This window comes from Somniosus microcephalus, chromosome 5 (genome assembly GCF_052327205.1).
Source record: "Somniosus microcephalus isolate GS21.2 chromosome 5, FLI_Smic_1.0, whole genome shotgun sequence".
In the NCBI taxonomy this organism is placed as follows: domain Eukaryota; kingdom Metazoa; phylum Chordata; class Chondrichthyes; order Squaliformes; family Somniosidae; genus Somniosus; species Somniosus microcephalus.
The window spans coordinates 197,146,391-197,162,260 of NC_140991.1; the positions used below are offsets into that span (position 1 = coordinate 197,146,391).

The 15,870-nt window shown below is 43.5% G+C and overlaps 1 protein-coding gene and 1 pseudogene across 4 annotated transcripts in view; one reads left to right on the top strand and one right to left on the bottom strand.

Annotated features, from left to right (window-relative positions):
* Nucleotides 1-15,870, top strand: part of LOC147117508 (retinoic acid receptor beta-like) — a 334,754-nt gene that overhangs the window by 223,100 nt on the left and 95,784 nt on the right. The gene's annotated exons all lie outside the window — the stretch shown is intronic.
* The window catches only part of LOC147117509 (uncharacterized), a 54,261-nt pseudogene continuing 48,468 nt past the window's right edge, over nucleotides 10,078-15,870 (bottom strand).

Sequence of the window (15,870 nt, forward strand, 5' to 3'; positions counted from 1 at the left end):
CATCAGGAATTTCCTCTGCCCTGGTCTGCTTCCCACTTAGTGCTGCAGACTCCTGGGATGAACAGGCCCAGCTGAGGCCCGGGATCCCTAGCAAAACCCGGCTTCCTGTCCCTTTATAAAAACAGCCAATTGGGCCAATTTAAATAAATAATTATGCTGATAATGCCGGTCACTGCACTGTTGGTTGGTCAGTGCTGCTTTTCCCACCCCCTTCTCTGGCGGGCACCTAAGAAGTGGCCCGTAGTGGTGTGGGTGCTCACTGCTGCTATGTTAATAAGGTGACCCCCCACCCAATCCCAGACATTCTGGCACGGTCAGGAACAGAGGTCTTCTGTGACTGTTCCGCCGCACGTCCACTGGTGGAGCAGAGCTGAGTGTTGTTGGCCCCAGAGAATGCTGCCTCGCTACCAGCCAGCTTCTTCTCAGGGAATCACCAACAGTGGGCTGCATCTCTTACCTGCTGTTTTTGAATTTTTGGTCTGTCTTTACATTCATTTACAACCACTGTCTACGATAGTAATAACGTATCAAAATACAGTTAAAAACACTCAAATTGGACGCTTTCTTTTGCGCACATTGGGATAAATTTTGTAATGCTGCACTCTCAGCAGTTCTGCTTTACTGGTCAAACGTTACCCTATTAACTTCACATGAATTTGCATGTGACCTGTCATAAAAAATGTGGTGTGGAGATGCTGGTGTTGGACTGGGGCGGACAAATGTAAGAAGTCACACAACACCAGGTTATAGTCCAACAGCTTTATTTGAAATCACAAGCTTTCGGAGCGCTGCTCCTTCGTCAGGTGAAGTGGAGAAATGCATAAAGACACAGCTTATATAGTCAGAGAATAATGTCAGATGTTTACAGGTAATCTTTCTAACTGCCATTTATCACACCTCGGCAGAGAGATAATCACAGCAATCAAAGATGTGACCTGTTTGGACACCATTCACACCTTTGATTGCTGTGATTATCTCTTTGCCGAGGTGTGATAAATGGCAGTTAGAAAGATTACCTGTAAACATCTGACATTATTCTCTGACTATATAAGCTGTGCCTTTATGCATTTCTCCACTTCACCCGACGAAGGAGCAGCGCTCCGAAAGCTTGTGATTTCAAATAAAGCTGTTGGACTATAACCTGGTGTTGTGTGACTTCTTACATAAAAAATGTGCACAATCAATTTTGCGCATGCATTCCACATTATGCTCTATATAGAACCTTAAAGGAGTTTAAACGCCTGTAAATAAACAAGAGCTTTCATCACATGTTGAATACTGACCTAACTTCAGCCAGTACGAACCAAAACATTGCAGAACTGCAGAGGGTGGGTTGAGAAGGGAAGTTTCAATGCATTTGGAAGGCCAGATTTTTATACAGTAGGAAAAGGAAATCCAGGACGTAGAAGTGCAATTGCAGCCTCAAAGGTAGCTTTGATATTGATACAAATATTGACCTTTAAAAACAATCTATATTGTAGTTCATTGATGTATCTGCTCCACCCCTGAAGTCCTGTCTATCACAGGCTGCTCTGTGTCAGATATTTGCTGCCACATGTGGAAAGTAATTAACACAGGAAAAAGATATTCGGGTAAATTTTTGTCTTTACCACATGGGTGGTAATCTGACGGAGCGGATTGCCTGCCCATTACAGATCCCGCCCCATTATAGAAACAATGGAATGGAAAACAGGTGGGTTCTGTAACGGGTGGCGATCTACTCCAGATTATTGACCATGCAGTAAAGACAAAAAATAACCCCATTAAATTAGAAATGCACTCTAACCAGACCCATAGGAACCATTTTGGAAGAGGTACATTTATCTCACGTACAACCTTTCATCTCCAAACCTGTAGCTCTTTAACCTTTCCCTCCAATCTAAAGAAGCTGTTTTACTCTGTTTACTTTTTGCCTTTGTCTTTTACTTAAAATTTTTGTTATTCAGTTTTATTTCAATTCAGTTGCTTTCTGGAATTTTTTTGAGTTTGACTTGTGTTTTCCTCATTTTCTATGCTATACCTTGTCTGTACTTTTTGCTGGTTTGTACTTTATAAATTTTGACTTTCTCTTAAATCTTGTGCTCTGATTGTTTCATATGACTGGCAGAACATGGCAGCAAATGTACAGAACATCTTTTTCCTAGTGTGGGATAGGCCGTTCAAGAAATACTTATTCTTGCCTTATCAAATTGAAAGTGAAGCCATCAGTTTTAAATTGAATAAAATTGAAATTGAAATTGAATTGAATTAAATTACAACTGCCCCTATGAATATGACTAACATTCCCAACAAACATGTCATCTATGAATGTTGTTCTGAAAGCAAAAGTGTCATCAGTATTTGCTCTGGATATGACGAGGACTGTCCTGACTTTTAATGAAGGAAGAGGTGTCCATATAAAGCCTATGGAGAAGCTTCAAGGTTGTGATGGTTTCAAGAAATTTGAAGCTAAATTCTCAAATCAGTGTCAAGGGTCACCATTATTTCTTTAAAAAAACTTTATTTAAAGATTTTCATGACAGTCAAAAGAAAGTTAAGACAGTGCAAACCAGAGAAATAAATAAGTTACATCAACAGCAATTCTCAAGTGGTGATGACAACTGTGATTACAAAACAAAGCAACCTGAAATATGTAATCTGATAACAAGACACACATTCTGAAACCAGCAAGATTGATATATCAGCAAAAAGCAAAATACTGCAGATGCTGGAAATCTGAAACAGAAAACAGAAAATGCTGGAAACACACAGCAGGTTAGTCAGCATCTGTGGAGAGCAACAGACAAGTTAACATTTTGGCTGCGGGCCCTTCTGCAGAACTAAAATATAAGAGCTTAATAATATAAGAGATGTCTTAATGCCACCAAAAGCAGGGAGGGGGATATATTAAAAGAAACAGACAAATCCAGAGAGGTATCATGAGTGGAATGACCATTGCAGTCAAGTCAAGTAATGGACAGAAGCATTAAGACATTAAAGAAACAAAGGGGCTTAAATTTGATTAAGCTCAAAAATGGGTGCATGGAGCGTGAAGCCTGCACCCGTTCAAAGTGGTGCAGAATTCGTGCTGCCTGCTCATTTACATGATTGGAGCACTGAGCTCCGCGCTAAACGCGCTGCCGATGGGGGCCAATATCGGGTGCAGTCTACTGGCCAATAATATTTTGCCTAGGCTCTCTGCACTACTTAAAGGGGAGGTGCTTTGTTGCAGAAGCACATCATTGTCACTCTGGATGCAGTCATGGCTCAACAGGAAGAGAGAGAGCAAAGAGGTTCTCAGATGCAGCACTGGAGGCCTTGGTCCTGGGGGTGCACAGAAGACGACAGGTCCTCTACCCGCAGGGTGCAGCAGGCTTTCTAGGCAGCATGCCAAGAGGCAGTGGGAGGAGATAGCAGAAGCTGTCAGTGCTACCAGTGTTGCCCCTAGGACCTTGATCCAGTGCTGCAAGAAATGTAATTACCTCACACGAGTGGTCAAGGTGAGTGAATACATCTTCAAATGCCATATCCCACCAACTGCACTACTAGCCTCACACACTGCATATGAACCACACCCCCATCACCCACCTACCAACAATCTCTAGCAATCGCGGCTCATATCTCACAATCATAGCTTCACCTCACCCCAGTACACTAACCACTGCCGCAAGCCTCACATCCACATCTCACATATTGTACACACTGTCAGCTATTTAACCATGACAGACACATCACCCAAACATATTGCACCACACTCATTGACACACTTCCCTTTCACTTGCAGGCCAAGTTGGCTCACAACAGACGTGAACCGCAGCAGACGGGCGGAGGGAAATTTGTGATCCTAGTGGGAAGCTCCGCTTTAAAGGAACACAGGTCACAGATAAGGCTACAATGGCCCATAAATTCTGTTCCCTATGGATGTGTACGTGCTGTGTACTCACCCGTAGGGCCAACGGAAGTGCCGGTTTTAGGCATGCACTGCGCATGCGCTGGAAACCGGAACTTCCGTTCTTTGAAGAAAGAGCTTCACTGGTCAAACGCCTGCGCCGGATAGGCAGTGCGTGCGGCTGAAACTTCAGTTTTTTTCCACAGTTGCTTCAGTCCAGGTAAGTCTGAAACAGCTGCGCCTGGAAAAGCAGCCGCAAGGCCTGCTTTTACCAGGCTAAGAGGTGAAGAAATTTTAAAAAACAATTTCCACTGATTTATCATTTTAAAATACTTTAAAGAAAGGTAAGTTTATTTTTAGCCCCGTTAAAAACATTAATTATTTTTTTCAAAAATTAAAATTTTTGTTTAAAATAGTTAATTTATGTAATTTATAGTCATTTTAAAAATGTGATTTTTAAAAAAAAATTCTTTGACGTTTTACTTATATTTTGGGGCTGATCTCTATTCATAGATTTGACAGGTCTTCCTGTCAAATCTATGAATGGAGATTCCCTGCTCTGATTGGCTCCCCATGGCCCACGTGATCCCAGGGACGCTGCGAACTACCTGCGCCCCTGGGATACGCGTGCCCTGCACACCGGCAGTTTGAAGAGGCACAGCAATGAAATTCTGCGCCTCCCGGGAGCCTGCCGATCCAGACGGAGATTTTTCCAAATCACAGCCCTCCGGCCGCGGGAGGGCTGCAAACGGAATTTCTGGGCCATTATCATAGTTCTGATTCTCCCATGGGAGCATGGAATCACGCAATTAGTCCTATTAGTGATACAATCAGATATCCAGTTGGGTCGGAAAAAAATTACAGCTAGAACCACTTTGAAAAAATAAATGCAATGAGGTGATTGGTTGAAATCGCAGCTTTTAAATAGTTTTTTTGTGGGATTTTTTGCTGATTTATATTTCAATGAATCAGCATACTTAAGTTGCTTATTCGAGCCAATGAGGTTATTTTTATCCTGCAGATAGATTTAAGGGATAATTTATTGACTCTGTCAATTTGTGCAGTTTTTCAACTATTGGATGAAAAATCAATCACAGCACGTCAGAATTTCCAGTGTGCGCTTTCACCATACCAGGCTCCCTACTAGCACGAAGTTGGAAAATTCCCCCTTTAATGTGTGATGTGTGATACAGAAGACTCTTAATTATATAGATAGATATATTTTGATGAGGTCACTCCTTGACCATCTTCTCTATAAACTGTAGAGTAGAGCAAGGTTTCTCTCGTTCTCATAGCCAAGCCCCTTTACACTATGGAACATCATTGTTGAACTTTTCTATTCTCCAATGCATGTATTTTCCTTTGGAGTCTGGTGATACAGTACTCCAAAGCTGCTTTTATATTAGGAGTTTGTGCTGCTGGTTACCAATGTACTAGTGCTGTGCAGCCAATGGTAACACCAGTGTAAACCTACCGGATTTACTAAGGTAATGTCTACCTAGACAATGGCTTTAACAAATGAGATTAATGCATTATAAAGCCTCAGTTCAACCTCTATGGACTTGTACATCACTGCTTTGGATGGATTAATCAAGGGCAGTCAGCATGGATTTGTTAAGGGAAGGTCGTGTCTGACTAACTTGATTGAATTTTTTGAGGAGGTAACAAGGTGAGTCGATGATGGTACCGCGTTTGATGTAGTCTACATGGATTTAGCAAGGCTTTTGTCAAGGTCCCACATGGCAGACTGGTCAGTAAAGTAAAAGTCCATGGGATCCAAGGGAAAGTGGCAAGTTGGATCCAAAATTGGCTCAGTGGCAGGAAGCAAAGGGTAATGGTCAACAGTTGTTTTTGTGAATGGAAGGCTGTTTCCAGTGGGGTTCTGCAGGGCTCAGTATTAGGTCCCTTGCTTTTTGTGGTATATATCAATGATTTAGACTTCAATGTTGGGGGCATCATTAAGAAGTTTGCAGATAATACAAAAATTGGCTGTGTGATTGATAGTGAGGAAGAAAGCTGTAGACTGCAGAAAGATATCAATGGACTGGTCAGGTGGGCAGAAAAGTAGCAAATGGAATTCAATCTGGATAGCTCCTTTTCGGCCAGCACAGACACGATGGGCCGAATGGCCTTCTTCTGTGCTGTAAATTTCTATGATTTCTATATATCCCAACATTCTACTTGCTCTTTCGATTGCTTTTCCACAATGTCTCAATATCGAAAGCCACAAGTATATTGCTATTATCGGGCCACTTGTTGAATGTCCTGAGCTGTTTGCTAAATCTCTCTCTGCTAAATTTGTTTCCTTTGTTGTTTACTTATGCCACTCATTTTGTGCAATATATTTGCATCCTGTTCAATACTGAGAAAGGATTGGAAGAGCATCCCAGATGTGGAAACGATATTCAAGTCTTGGAAGGAGTAGGGCTTTATGGAGAGCTAAAAGTTGTTGAGGAGAATAGAAGTGTTTTGGCACAAATGATGGAACAGAATTTCTTGGAGACAGTTTCAACAGGAGATATGGGAGTTCCATTTGAGATTAGAAGAGATAGTGAGACCAAGAATATCAGTGCTGCATGGTGAAATTAGAAACCTACTGTTAAATTAGATAGGCCTGGCAATCCTTTGTGAAGTTATAGTTCATTAAAGCTAACTATTTAAAACATAATCAATTTGGGCTTTCAAAAGGAAAGTTGAATTGAATATAATACTAAAAATGCTTACCCTTTAGATGGCCTGCAGCTCTGGGGAATTAGAGTCTCCGTAAGCCAGCTTTTACCGAACACACTGTAATGCTGAACATACCACGCTATTACAGTAGCTTTATTATCCATAGAACTAAAACGAACACTGGAAGAATAATTGTGAATAAAAATAACAAATTTTAAGCATCTGCTTATCCTATTTCACCCTTTTCCCCATTTTCTTTGTGTTACTTTATTAGTTTTACTTTACTTTTACTTCTAATATACTGTATTATGTACTTTATATTTACTTTTCATCTTCTCTAAGCATTTTTTTCTGTTTTCCTCTGCAATGTAAAATATTGACATTTGATTGGTTGAAAAACTGGAATTTAGAGCCAAATTTTCAGCCAGTCGAGGACATTGAATCTGAACCATTAATGGCATTTTTTAGTATCAAACCAAATACACCACAAGTTAACTAATTCATGGGCAGGATTTTAACTTGGAGGCAGGTAAGGAGCGGGGGGCCTTGTTTGTGGTCGGGAAACTCGGGAGAAGGGGTTTCCCTCAGGTCCTGCCAAATTTAATGGCAGGGCCTGATTAACATTTTTTTCTCTGTTTCCCACCCGCAGCCAGCCACTAGGACGCAGAGAGGAGGGAGGGAAGGATCGGAGGCTGGGTTTGGGGGGTAGGGTGGGTATGGGAAGACCGGGATCGGGGGGTGGGGGAGGTTGGAAGGACGGTTTCAGGGGTGGGGGCGGAAGACCGGGATCGGGGGTGGGGTTCAGAGATCGGAGAGGGGATCAGAAGACCAGGATTGGAGAGGGTGGTCGTAAGGCCGGGGTCATAAGGCCGGGATCGGAGGTGGTCGGAGATCAGGGAAGGCGTCGGAAGGCCGTGATAGGAGGGAGTCGGAGATCGAGGTGGTGCGGAAGGCTGGGATCGCTGGGCTGGAGGGGGGATCGGAGGCTGAGGGGGAGATCGGAGGCTTAGGGGGGTGGGGGGGAGGCCGTGGGGAGATCGGAATGTTTGGGGGGTGTCCGATTGCGAGCATAGAAACATAGAAGATAGGAGCAGGAGTAGACCAGTCGGCCCCTCGAGCCTGCTCCGCCATTTAATGAGATCATGGCTGATCATCCAAATTCAGTACCCTGTCCCTGCTTTCTCCCCATATCCCTTGATCCCTTTAGCCTTAAGAAATATATCCAACTCCTTGACGTAATAAAGACTCACTACGCACTTGGTTCTACATAAAGCAAGGCATTAATCGACTTGTAACAAAACATGGAAGTCTAGTTAGTAGTCACTAGCTTCCTGTTTCCAGACTGTCTCTGGCCAAGGTGGGCCCACGCCCGAGTATTTATACTCCTCGGGCGGCGCCCTCAGCTGGCCGTTCAGTAGTACTTCTTGCAGAAGTTGCGATTTATGACATTCCTTCTTGAATATATTTAATGAATTGGCCTCTACTGCTTTCTATGGTAGAGAATTCCACAGGTTCACCACTCTCTGGGTGAAGAAATTCCTCCTCATCTCTGTCCTAAATGGCTTACCCCTTATCCTTAGACTGTGACCCCTGGTTCTGGACTCCCTGACCATCGGGAACATCCTGTATCTAGTCTGTCTAGTCCTGTTAGAATTTTATAAGTTTCAATGAGATCCCCTCTCATTCTTCTAAACTCCAGCGAGTACAAGCCCAATCGACCCAATCTCTCCTCATACATCATTCCTGCCATCCCAGGTATCAGCCTGGTGAATCTTCGCTGCACTCCTTCCATGGCAAGAACATCCTTCCTCAGATAAGGTGACCAAAACTGCACACAATACTCAAGATGTGGTCTCACCAAGGCCCTGTACAACTGCAGCAAGACATCCTTGTTCCTGTACTCAAACCCTCTCGCTACGAAGGCCAACATACCATTTGCCTTCTTAACCGCCTGCTGCACCTGCATGCTTACCTTCAGCGACTTGTGTACAAGGACGCCCCGGTCTCGTTGCACTTCCCCTTCTCCCAATCTGTTGCCATTCAGATAATAATCTGCCTTCTTGTTTTTGACACCAAAGTGGATAACCTCGCATTTATCCACGTTATATTGCATCTGCCATGCTTCTGCCCAATCACCCAACCTGTCCAAATCATACTGGAGTTTCTCGGCATCCTCCTCACAGCACATACGCCCACCCAGCTTTGTGTCATCTGCAAACTTGGAGATATTACATCTAGTTCCCTCGTCCAGATCATTAATATATATTGTGAATAGCTGGGGTCCAAGGACTGATCCCTGCGGTACCGCACTAGTCACTGCCTGCCACTCGGAAAAAGAGCCGTTTATTCCAACTCTCTGCTTTCTATCAGTTGAGCAGTTGGCAAGGCAGGAACGCTGGATCCAGCAGGTATGTGAAAAGGCACTTACCTCCTGGATCCAGCAGTCTTCGCCTTCCTTTAGCTGCCGGGATCCCCGAGGCCCAGGAAACCTGGCCGCCCAGAGTAAAATTTTAAATGGAGATTCAAAATGAGGCACACAGGCTCATTATAATATTTAAAGTACTAACCCACCTCCGGGTTGGCCTTCTGGGAGGGGGTTGGCTGCCCGCCCCCCCCCCTCCCCCACCCCCAGTCCAGCCTCCGTTAAAATTGGAAGTGGGCGGGTGTTGGAGGCGGTGTTGGGGTCAGGATTCAGATTTCTACCACTTTAACCTCCCACCCAACCCAAACCCACCCATTTTTGGGGGTTAAAATTCCCCCCCATGCCTCTGACAGCTTGATCATACTCAGATGAAATAACACACCTCAGGTGTTCTCAGTGTTAAATACTCAAAGGTCGAGCGTAGGGCATAAAACATTCCATTCTGTAAAGATAATGCATGCTGGAGTTTTATCATTATAATAGCTTCTTCGGATATCAGTATTAGGACATTGCTTCAGGTTCTATCTCTTGTGTGCCTGTATAAGGAACAATAATTGAATATTTAGACAAGAGGAGTTGGTATGTAAAGGGTTAACTGCCTTGGCATTTTTAATACTTGAATGCGCACAAGGAAATAGATCACATGACATTTACTAAATATAGTGCCCTTTTCAAAAGCCCTTTATGTACTTCAAATTAATGAATTTTCCAAAAGAAAATTTCTACGAGGCTTTAAAAACCTGCATTCTGCTGGAATACAGACACATGCTTTGTGTTTATGTTTAGATTTTAAACAATGTAATAGCTTCCCACAGATGGACAATTTAAAAAAGCTGTTTTCAATTTTTGAAAGCAATGTGAAAATTGTTGGTATTGGAAAAAAACACATGGCTACGTGCTCATCTGGCGGTAGCTTCTTGTCCCTGCCCTTGTTTGCCATAGTCAAAACAATCAATGCAGGCATTCTGCTAAACAACAGGAATTACTGTAGTGGCCAAGCACGTTCTGCTCCCTCAGGGCCTCTGCTGCATACTGGATTCTGTTCCTGATAAGAGTCAGCTGGTGACGAGCGTCAGAAACTTGCTTCAAATCTCATGCTTTCCATAACAGCCCAAAATTATTTTTCAGATCGCATTCTCAGCTCCAGGTCAGCTGACTGTAGTAGTACTGCATTAGCATTGCTTGGGGTCACAAACTCCACTGAAATAGATCCATTAGAGTCTTAGAAACAGTACTAGAGTTAAGCAGAGCCCTGCCTCACAACCCAATCATGTGCATGTCTTACTGAGCTATCATTGAGACAATGCACTGAGAGTAGTTCATAAAAAGTCTCACAAGCATGTAGACTTTGTTAGAGCTCGATTGTTGTTCCAATGTACTTGAATCAACTTCCTAACAGTCTCTTATGCTTCTGTGTCTCATTCCATATACCGTAAATTAAACAGCACCCTAAGAGCGTTTGAAAACATGTCAGTGAATCCTAGGTGACAAGTAAAGCATTAAAGCAGGCACTTCCCACGCAATATCCCACATGTGCAATAATATCTCTCATAATCGGGTTGTAACAATACAGTTATAGAGCACTTTTAACATAGAAAAATGTCCCAAGGCACTTTACAAAAGCAGAAAGAAGAACAGGTGTTGAGCCAAAGAAAGACATTTTAGGAGGGGTCAAAGAGATGGGTTTTATGGAGGATCTAAAAGGAGGAGAGGGAAGCGGAGAGTTGAGGAGCGGTGTTAGGGAAGGAACTACAGAGTGTGGGTCCTAGGTGGCTGAAGGCACAGTCACCAAGGTTGGGCAAAGGTGAAATGCACAAGAGGAGGGAGTCAGAGGAATGGAAAGTTCACAGGGAGTGGTGTTGTTGGGCTGGAGGAGTTTACAGAGAAGGGAAGGGGGTGAGGCCACGAAGGGATTTAAACACAAGGATGAGAATTTTAAAATTCAGCTGGTGGGGAACCTGGAGCCAGTGTAGTTCAGCGAGGATAGGGATGATGGGCAAGCAAGACTCGGTGCGGGATAGAGACCTGTCATAAAGGATTGTGTGCAAGTTAGGCTGCCACAATGAAATGTTCAATGTAGCTCAATTGGGGACTGGACGTAGCATTAAATTGGCAAGCTGACCTTTTTTTGTACATCCTGGACGGATGGGTTGGAAGTTTGTTGTCTCTGTTGGATGTTCTATGCAAAATGAGCTTGGCCAGAGAATGTGAGCCCAGAGCACAAAGCTGTTTCATATTTGGTGCTAATTGACATAAAATTAGCAACCTCATTCAGGGAAATTACAGGATGACGAGTGCAGGAAATTAAAATGTTACACTGATGCAGTAAGAGGTGCTCTTCTGTGATTGGAGTTATGGCACGTTATTGGGACTGAGTAGAATGAGATTTGCTCTGCAACTGGCTATGCTATAATTGTCCGAGGAGTGCTTCATGCAGGTGATGACTCCAGAAATAAGAAAGTGTTCTATTTTCCAGCACTAACATGCCGTACATTGATAGCATAAAGGAATAACTACTTAAAAAAAAATTGTGATGTGATGCAACTCCAGCCATCCATTTGAGACTTTGCATCCTCTACGCCTTCGAAGGAAAGGTGTACCAAGGCCCATTTGCAACATATTTGCAGATTGCAAATTTACATTATGAAATTGCAAAACATTTAAAAATGAGTCCGAGGTTCTCCAGCTTACTAATTTTTAAAACAAGAGGATACTATTGACCTGCAGCGTATTTCACCACTGTGGTCACTGCTCCTCTGAACTTCCCTTCCAAGCTGCACATACACTGGCCTTTACACTTTCCCTCCAGCCTGAGTCCTCACTAAGTTGAAATTAAAACTCATTGCACAATTTCCTACTGCATCTCATTCTTTCCCAGGGCTTTAGAACTGTGGAAATCTTTACCACCTTTCTTTCTTTCCTCCTATAATTTACAGGCTTTTAAACCCACGCTGCTTGTCGTATAACCACTACTTTGGGATTTATCCCATTCGCTCCTAGGTTTCTCTCTCTGTTTAAAGAAAAATTGTGTTGCATAGATTTTCCCTTTCTTCATTAGGTTTTAGTACTGCTGTTGGTTTTCACTTCAGGATAAAATTGACAGATTAGAGTAAGAGCTGCTTTAAATCCAGTAACAATGAATAAAGGGAGTCTAGTCTTCACTGATTCTCCCATGCCTGTCCTGAGATCCTTAGAACATGCCAAGATTTCTAAATTTCTGTTGATAGCCTCTGAATGCATCCTTTTGTTCAATATTATTCATCAGTCTCCACCTACTTGTACTGCAATCTTAAAACATGCTTTTACTTTTCATCAACCCATTTAGCACTTAACCCTTCGAGTGCTGAATTTCTTCTTGCATTCGGAGATGTGTTTCCCATTATTTAAAAAAAGATGCAGGTAAACTATAAGTGTGAGTGTAATATAATTAAAATGAAAACAAAATTACCATGGACTAGTTTTCACCCTAAGAGCAGAATGGCCAGGCGGAAAATAGCTGGTGACGGAAAGATGAAAATAACAATCTGCCAATGGTGTCAAAGACAAATGTGTCAGAACAGAATTTAAACACTGCTCCTCAACCATCTTTTTGAAATTGATCTTGTTACTATGACATTATTATATCTATGTATGATATATACCAGTGCTGTATTATGGGAAAACAAACTACTTGATAACATGGGGGGGGGGGCGGGGGGAGGCTGGTAATAATTGCTTTGGTTGATTTGTACAGGGAGTCTGGATTGCTCCTAAGTGACCAGACTCAGAGAAGTTTGTTTCATTAACTATTGTTTCCATTTTGTATCATGTTTGTATCATACATTGACAGAAAAAAATAAATCTTTTTAGTCTGCTTAGCCCGTTTAAAACGGGCTGCTGATTCGCTATCACCCGTTTAACACTATCGCAGAGTCAAAAACTACCCCCTAGTGTTATATTTCTCTATTGCATTTAATTTTGATAAATTCTTGCAACTGATTGTAGAAAGTCACATAAATCTGAGCCAAATGTCCTGCATAATAAATCTTAATTGTGAAACAATGCAGCATCATGATGCATAGGGAACCAGTAAATAATCTGTTGTACACATGTAATTAATCTATAAATGTTTGTATTGTAGTAGTAACTTGAAGGAACGTGCTAGTGTGAGTTGGTGGAGCTACGAAGAACAAATTGATTTTCTTCCTGATAGTTTTATCTGGTGTATTGCCAACTTTGAAATAGTTAATCATTTAACCTTCAAGAGCTGCTGGTTATTGTATTTTTTTGTGAGAAAGGATGTCAAAGAACATTAGGAAATGGAGCATGGGAGGGGAGGGTTACACTTGGTCAGGCAAATTAGTGAATCTATGGGGTAAATTTTAGTTTTGGCGCACAGCAGATGAGTGTTTGTGGGGCTGGGGCATCTGCTCCATCTGCCTGATGATGTCGGTGGGAGGCCTCATCAATTTTGGTGATCAGGCCTCATTTAACTATGAGTGATGATCTGCCAACGCATTGCTGGCAGGCAGCTCGTCAATCGGGTGGGGGGGGGGGTGATGCGGGAGGCGGATTAATCCAGCAGTTTCTCCGCAGAGCCAAGTTGGCAGTATACAATCAAAGGGGGAGCAGGAAATCGCCGAGGGGGTTACGGAGGGTCTAGTGATAGGCGGGGTGATTTTTGTGGGGTTAGGAGGAGGATTCATGCTCCAAATTTGTTAACAGAACTTAACTGGACTGTTTTCGGAGTGGCCTTCAGTGGTCCGATTAAGGACCGCTAGTTAGGCTGCTCTGTGTTGCGTTCCATTGGTGGGACCTGCGCATACATGTGTGCCACCCGTTGGAACACTAAAATTACACTGGGGTCATAGGGACAGGAGTAGGCCATTCAGCCCCTCGAGCCTGTTCCACCATTCAGTGAGATCATGGCTGATCCGCGACCTAACTCCATATACCCGCCTTTGGCCCATATCCCTTAATACCTTTGGTTAACAAAAAGCTATCAATCTCCGATTTAAAATGAACAACTGATCTAGCATCAATTGCCATTTGCGGAAGAGAGTTCCAAACTTCTACCATCCTTTGTGTATAGAAGTGTTTCCTAATTTCACCCCTGAAAGGTCTGGCTCTAATTTTTAGACTATGCCCCCTAGTCCTAGACTCCCCAACCAGCGGAAATAGTTTCTCTCTATCTACCCTATCTGTTCCCCTTAATATCTTGAAAACTTCGATCAAAGCACCTCTTAACTTTCTAAATTCTAGGAAGTACAACACCAATTTGTGTAATCCCTCCTCGTAACTTAACCCTTGAAGTCCGGGTATCATTCTGGTAAACCTACGCTGCACTCCCTCCAAGGCCAATATATTGTTCCTAAGGTGTGGTGCCCAGAACTACTCATAGTACTCCAGGTGCGATCTAACCAGGTCTTTGTACAGCTGCAGCATAACTTCTACCCCCTTGTATTGTAGTCCTCTAGATATAAAGGCCAGCATTCCATTAGCCTTTTTGAATATTTTCTGTACCTGTTCATGACATTTTAATGATCTATGTACCTGACCCACCCCCCACCCAAGTTTCTTTGGACCTCCACTGTTTTTAGATTTTCACCATTTAGAAAGTATCCTGTTCTATCCTTTTTAGGTCCAAAGTGGATGACCTCACATTTGCTTTTATTGAAATCCATTTGCCACAGTTTTGCCCATTCACTTAATCTATCAATATCCCTTTGTAATTTTATGCTTTCAACTACACTGCCTACACTGCCACCTACCTTTGGGTCCTACGTAGGATACCGATTTGCATAGATTAATGAAGCTCCCTCCAGTTTCAGACGGAAGCGCTGGATGCTTATTTCCTGGACTGCTTGAAAATCGCAGCAGGCTGGAATTCAACAGAATATAAAACTTAAGAAATAAGAGCAGGAGTAGGCCATTCAGCCCTTCGAGCCTGCTCTCCCATTCAATAAGGTCATGGCTGATTTTCTACCTCAACTCCACCTTCCCGCACTACTCCCATATACCTTGATTCCCTTAGTATCCAAAAATCTATTAATCTCTGTAATATAATCAATGACTGAGCCTCCACAGCTCTCTGGGGTAGAGAATTCCAAAGAGTTCTGAGTGAAGAAATTTCTCCCCTTATTCTGAGACCGTGACCCCTAGTGACTCCCAGCATCTACCCTGTCAAGCCCCTTAAAAATGTTATATGTTTCAATGAGATCACCTCTCATTCTTCTAAACTCTAGGAAATACAGACCTAGTCTACTCAATCTTTCCTCATAGGACAATCGCCTCATCCCAGGAATTAGTCTAGTGAACCTTCATCACACTCCCTCCATGGCAAGTATATCCTTCCTTAGGTAAGGAGACCAAGGGGGAAAAATTGGGTTGATTCATGCTTCTCGTTAGTGCCTCCGGGGGTGCTAACGGGGCGTAAATCCCCTAATGCCCAGGCACGGCGCAGCTAACGCCTCCCACGAAATTCAGCGGGAGGTTAGCGGCGGCAGTAGCCAGTAGCGCCCCGCGGCGCTGCCGGCAATGACATCATCGCCATGCACAGCGCCATGCTCGCGCCCCGGCCGTAAACTTGGGCTGCGCCCCCTGACCTATTGCTGGTCAATATGTCCGACAGGGTCAGGATGGCATTTTTGCAGCTGCGGCGGCGCTACTTAAAGGGCAGGTGTCGGGCGGCCATTTTTTTTGGCCGACTGCCAGCACCTACCCCTTCCCCATTTTTCTTCGGGGTGTCGGTCGCAATTGCTCAGCCCGGCACTTTTCTTGAGTGCCGGGCTGTTTTTGTGGCACCCCGCTCCCCGGTGGTCTAGCAGGGCCCTGGTGCACACTGCGCTTGGTCCCTCCCCTTTAATCAGGGGAGGGAGGCCTGCAATGGCGCAGCGCTACATGCCGCCACGCATGGCGCTGTTGCACGTAG